Raw genomic sequence first — 6,522 nt, forward strand, 5'->3', positions numbered from 1 at the left:
CTATGAACATTCTGTGATATAATACATCTAAAATATATACTAAACCTGAACAACAGAATAAAAAGCCAAAATGAAATGACTCATGTGGAAACGATGAAGTAACCAACATCCAGAAAGGAATACACATGGCTGGAAACAAAAAAAAGCAAACCAGGTAATAGAAAGCATATTGTGCAGAACAAGAAAATACAAACAGCATAAAATAATATGCAGAAATTAGTGTAATAAAATGGGAAACAGAGGAAGAAGATTAATGAGACAGATATAAAAATGGGCTCATGACATGCCTAATAATAGTAATGAAAAGGAATAAGGAAGTGGAAGATCACTATGTCTAAAGCAAATGTGTTGCACAAAGCCCACCCTTCCACTATCTCTGCTTTGACACTTTTTTAAAACAAGCGTGTTTTGTCTAGGTCTAATCTGAAACACAACACTAAGAAAGAAAAATCTTTGCATCCTTTGCATTCCATGAAAAGAATCCAAAGGTAATACTGAACTCTTATTCTGAGAGCACCTGATATGCATAAGTGTAGTATTTTTATATAGGCATCTTTTAAAGTGCTTTCTGTTGACAATGCAGGGTCATTGCATCTGTTTGACAAGATGGAAGAGTAAAAAGGAGGATGAAGAAGAGTAAAAGAAGGCAGATTACTGAGCTGTTGGAAGCAGCAGAGAACCACTGGTCTGTTTTCTACAACGATCTCATTTCCAAACTGACTTCTAATAAAGTGGTGATGAGCATATTTCTCTCCAGCCTAGGATGCAGAAAAATCTGGAGATACCAGAAAAATCAGCAGGCTCCAGCTGAATGATGGCTATGCAAAGTGTAAGTAAGTGACTGGCTAGACCCTGAAAGTTTAAAAGTTGTTGGTATGAAAATGATGAAATGATGAATTACAGAAACCTTAATGGTTTTAAGAGAACAAGAAGATGTAGGAAAGACTTCTGGTGAAAAAGAAAGACTTTCAATCAATGATAAAAGAATTATTGAATCTAGTGAAAAATTTTACACTTAAGTTGCCATTTCTATGACTCAAATGGAAGACTTTCTCCAGATTTTTTTTTAAATCGATTTCTAACTTTTTTCTAGTTATTCCACGAATAGATGTTTTAAAAATAATCATGTTGGAGCTGGTAGCAGTATAGATATGCTGAACCTATGTTTATTAACATATTGGTGTAGACTGATGAAAAAGCCAGGACAATGTGATATATATCTTCTTAAAGAGGCACCTCAAATGAACGTCTGGCCGGAAAATGAAGATGTGAGTACTAGTAAAATAGACATTAAAATAATGAAGACAATGAGGAAAGAAAGAGGAAGCCTTTGTTTTACTGTAGTTTTGCTACTCTGAAGGCTACTCTGAAGAAAAAGCAAAGCGTTTCGGGTCACATGAGCATTTCAGAAGGCTAAAAGTCTGTCTGAAAAACAGAAAAGACTCAAGGTGAAGGCATCTGTTGTGAACATAAAAGCAGATGTTCTGGCATGGTCTGAGGACAGAAGCCTGTGTCTGAAGAAAGGGAACTGCATTGTGACAGCTGGAGAGTATGGAGTTCCCACCAGAGACCACTCATGAATGGAAAAAGTAGAACCACCTTCACAAGTTATCACCTTTCAGATAGGACCATAGGACTTTGTTTTTCTTATCCCATAATGGCATCTTAGCATCCACTTTTACCCAGCCATCTCCTAAGTATTTGAGACACGACCTATGACCCAGTTTGGTCCCTGTAAATAATGGAGAAAAAAAAATCAAAACACCTTATTTTCTTTTAAAAAGTGTAACTACACAGAGACCGTAGAGGGAATGGCTTGTTTCAACTGTAGGACTAATCTGCAGGTATCATTTTATAACTGCACATGCAAATAGATCATTACATCAATCCATTATCCTCTATCATGCTAGTAACATGAATGAGGCCCACAAAAAGCGGCAGGATTCTTTTTTTACCACTGGTGAAGCCAATGAAATCAGAAGATGAAGGAATGGAAAACCTGTTCATTATCAAGACACATTAGTGGAACTAAGCTTAATTCTAGTTGCTTGCTACTAAGGGAGATTGAATTTATTTATATTCATAAGAAACTTTGAGAGTCCTTTCATTCAACTTAACCAAATCTATCACTTACATTCTCTTTCTTTTTTTTTTTGTTGAAATGCAACATTTTTCACTAATATCAAATATTCCAAATGCTTTGCTACTTCGAGTAGGCACTATGTATCACTCAGCTGTTCAGTTTATGATGCAGACTCATTATCATACTCATTATTGTGAATTATGGAAGTTGCCTGGCTGGCCTTCATTAACCATCTGGCACTTAAACACTGATTTGTGTTTACATATAATGTAAATTTTACAAAATCACCTGAACATCCAGTGGAAACATGGATTTGATTTGTTTCACAGTATTTTTGTAAGATGTCAGTGACTGTTCTAAACCTGTATTTTGCTTTGCTTTTATTATTTTATTTACATACATGGTTGACATACCACAATCACATGCACACATTAACAGAGATATTTTTTTCCCTCCCTCTACTGATAAAATGATTATTTTCTCTGTCATGATCAGTGGCTGATTTAATTAAGCCTTGATCAGGATCAGCATTTCAGACCATGGTTTTCACAGAGCAGTAGTTTTTTTGTTCAGAAATTTTGATCTTGGCTTTCCTGCTTTAGATAAGTTTTCAAACTTATAAGTTGCTCCTGAAACATTCAGGAAAAAATATATTTTAAAAGTATAACATTTCAGTAATTCTGTTCTAGTGCCCAAAAGGCACTACAGCCTATTCTTAAAGGTTCTGGAGGAGAAGTAATGCAGGTTAGATACAGCTCCTTTTTCTTTTAGAATGCTCTACAGTTGCTTTTTATTCTAGATTTTGACCATTCTTATTCTGCAGTGAAAACAAAATCCAATGTAATTACTACACTATCATTGTCAACTCTATTAAATCGTAAAGATTTCTAAATACTGATTTTAAAACATTTCATAGATACCTTATAAATATTGTACTATGTTGACAGCTTGAAAATTTCTGCAGCGTCAGCGTTACTTTCTAAAACTCTTGGGAAATGTATTGACATAAATTACAATGCCTACATCTGCAGCAAAGTCTCCACGTATCTTAGTCGTATATTTCTTCAAATCATTTGCCTGAGCCTAGAGACTAGTATTTTTTCACATCGTGCCTCTGAGGCATTTTCTGCAGTGCTTTCCTTCTATATGAAATCCCCCACCAGTTAGAGGTCCAGGCAGGTGGGTGGCTTGATCCCTTAGGGCTTGTTTTTTATGTCTATCTGTGCTTTCTAGGTGCATGAGAGAACTAGCCTCGTTCTTTATTTGAATAACATAGTTTTAACTAATGCTTTCATTGCCTCGCTTCTCATTTTGTTAAATTTACTGATGGTTCTCACTTGCTAAACTTACTGATAGTAATAATAACACAAGGATTCACTGTTTGTATGACAATAGTCTCATTTAAAATAAGGTTAGACCAGTTAGTTGCAATATATGGAATATTTTTCCATTCATAATAACACCTATTGATTTTTGAGCAATTTTCATTGCTTGTCAGCCCTTGTTCTACCTTCAGCCACTCAGAAGTCAACAATTTAAACAGAGGATTCCTGCTCTTTGCTGTACTAATACATATTATTAAGCTTAGAATCTAATAATTCTTCAGACTGTGAAGGCATCAAGTAGCTATGATATTCTTTTGGGTAAATTGCCAGAATGATAGAAGCATAATGATAGAAACTAAACAAATTTGTTTGCTTAAATGCAACTGTACTTCTCCATCTTGTGTTACTATCATCAATGATGAAACTAGTTGTGGAGTAGTAAATGTCGTAGGAGTAGGTGCATTTCATAACCATACGAAAATCAACTTGTATGTATACTGCTATGTGCTTTCAAACCAGCATACAAGCTAACCTATAATAAGGATTTCCACAAGTTCTGTTACTTCCTGTTTCTCCTAAAACAACACTTGTTACTTCTGAAATCTTCTGAAAGAATATGAATTTTCACGTAAGCAGAACTGAACAATTATTAATTTAAGTACCTTTGAAACACAAATTGCCATTTAGGGTAACTGTTTTCCAAAGAATTAAGTACCTAATGTAGGCACATATGGAATTTCAATTACATTTTATCATGCCTATTGCACACCATTTTGTTCTATCAGAAAAGTGCATTTATTTCTGGATAGTACTGTCACTTTTACTGATCTTTACTGCTTTAGTCACTGCCACCTTGTTCAACAGAATACATTAGTGTTGCCCTTTCCTTCGAAAGAAGATAGTATATTTTACGAGAGGTTAAGGCTATCTTTATATAAACAGTTTTCACTGCTGCTGTAAAACTTGCCTGTTTGGAGACTGATCAGTTGTTCATATGTTTGATTTGAAGCAATATACATGCACTTTACAAGAAACATTGTTATTGCATGGGTAAACTTCAAATGAACTTCCCTATTATTTTGTGCACCTGCACATTGTGATTAGGTGGCAGAAGTCAGAAATCACTGGCTCAAAACTGCTCTGTATTTTGGAATATCTCTTTTGGGGCATATATGTGAGAGCCATTACAGCAGATATTTTTGGGAAGATACTTTTGAGTGGGTGTCTTACTCATTGCCAGAAGTGTAGGTTTGTACAATGCATTGTGTACTGTCTTCTTCATTCCTGAAGAATGGCTATTTATTTTGAGTCCTTTATGTATACAGTGGTGAAGCAGCAAACTCTGGAGGACATCGGTATTACCACTGCTGAGAGAGATTGACCTTTGTGTAATTCCCTACATGTTCTTCTTTTTGGAAGCCACTTGTTCTGCTTAATCTTTCATTGCTTGCCAACTTCAGGTGAAAGCATAGTTAGGACTAACTGCTGTGTAGTCTCTGTGCTGGCTCTGCACACTTCCCAGAGAGTCAGAAAAGCTGTCTGCCGGGGTTTTAAAATTTGTCTTGTCCTTATCACAGCACTGCTAGCTTTGTATCACATTCCAAATGAACATCAAACTATTCAAAGTCAGGGGATGGGCTTCTGCTTCCATCCGTGAACATGACTGAAAATAAATCAACAAAGGGTTTAATTTGACTGCAGAATGTGGACTGTATGAGGAACAGTCTGGACCAGATTATTCATAGGAAAAAGCTAGAGATTCATTTCAGTTGTGTGTAAATAGTCAAGACAGCAAGAATATATATTAAAACTTGCACTGCTTTTCTTTGCTTTAATCTATTCAATCAAATGCTATAATCCATTTTTATATCTAGTATTCCTTTCATGAACCTGAGTGTAATCAGGTTGTAGTGGGCATTACTGTCTTCATATGAAATACCCCTTCCTTGGGATGTTGTACAGATTACATGTATATATTTTATGTACTTCATCATTATATTATACAAGTTTGTCATCAAATACAGAGCCACCTAAATGAAACTGCATCAGAAAACTTTTTATAATTACACAGTATATTTAAATATTTCATACATTATGAAATATGTTGCTCGCCTTGCAGCTCAGGCTGGACTGATTAGACTGGCCTTTAGGTTTCATCTGCAATGATCCAGAACACTGGTAATTAACTTGCAAAGCTAGTCCAAGAATATACAGTTGCAAGTATCTGCTATTCTGAAGAGACAGATTTAAAGGGAAGAGAGAACAGAAAACAGCACATTCATTTTTGTCATGTTTTGATAGCTCAGAATAACCGAGATTGCTTTTGCATATAGACGAATCAGCTTAAGAAAGGCTGCTGTATGGTACCACATAGTTGACAAAGGACTTCTGGTCATAAACCATTTTAAAAGATTAATATTTTTTTTTTTACCACTGCTCTCTCATCATAGTAATAGGATTTAATTTTAATGAATTTAAGTCCTTTGCCAAGAAGGGAGATCTGTGGAAATAGGATCATACGCAGCATTTTTAAGGGGTTGATTCCAACTTTTTTTGCTTATTCAACAAGTTTTATTTACTCGCTCTGTTGTCTACTCTCCTGGGGGGGAAAAAAAGAGAGAGAGAATTAACACTTTCTTTATATATTTGGGCAAGTAACAGTATGAGCTGTGGAGACAATAAAAATCTAGAGCTTTACCTGACACCCACTCTGAAAAGCAGAAATGTTAAATTGGAAACTTTGTAACTTTGACTGAAAATGTCATAAACCATATTAAAAGAGAGAAACCATCTCTGAATTTGGGCACTTTCTGTATGGACAGCTGTCAGTGGCAGTGAATCCAAAATATACAAACAAACAGTAAAGTTTATTGTGATAATATACATGACTGAAGAGAGTGCAGATAAGCAAGCTGATCTACATATACTCATTTAACAAACTAAAGTTTTCAGTCCTCTTAGTCGCTTTTTTGCTGAATAAGGAGTAGATCAGATCTCAATGATGTTTCTGAGAGGAAGACAGTGGTATTGTTTGTTGAAAAATGTCCAACTGAACTGAAACCATGGGTGTAGAGAAAAGAATGAGGTAGGTGTGGGAAAAACTCAGGTTACCTA

Source organism: Cuculus canorus, chromosome Z (assembly GCF_017976375.1).
Source record: "Cuculus canorus isolate bCucCan1 chromosome Z, bCucCan1.pri, whole genome shotgun sequence".
Classification (NCBI taxonomy): Eukaryota; Metazoa; Chordata; class Aves; order Cuculiformes; family Cuculidae; genus Cuculus; species Cuculus canorus.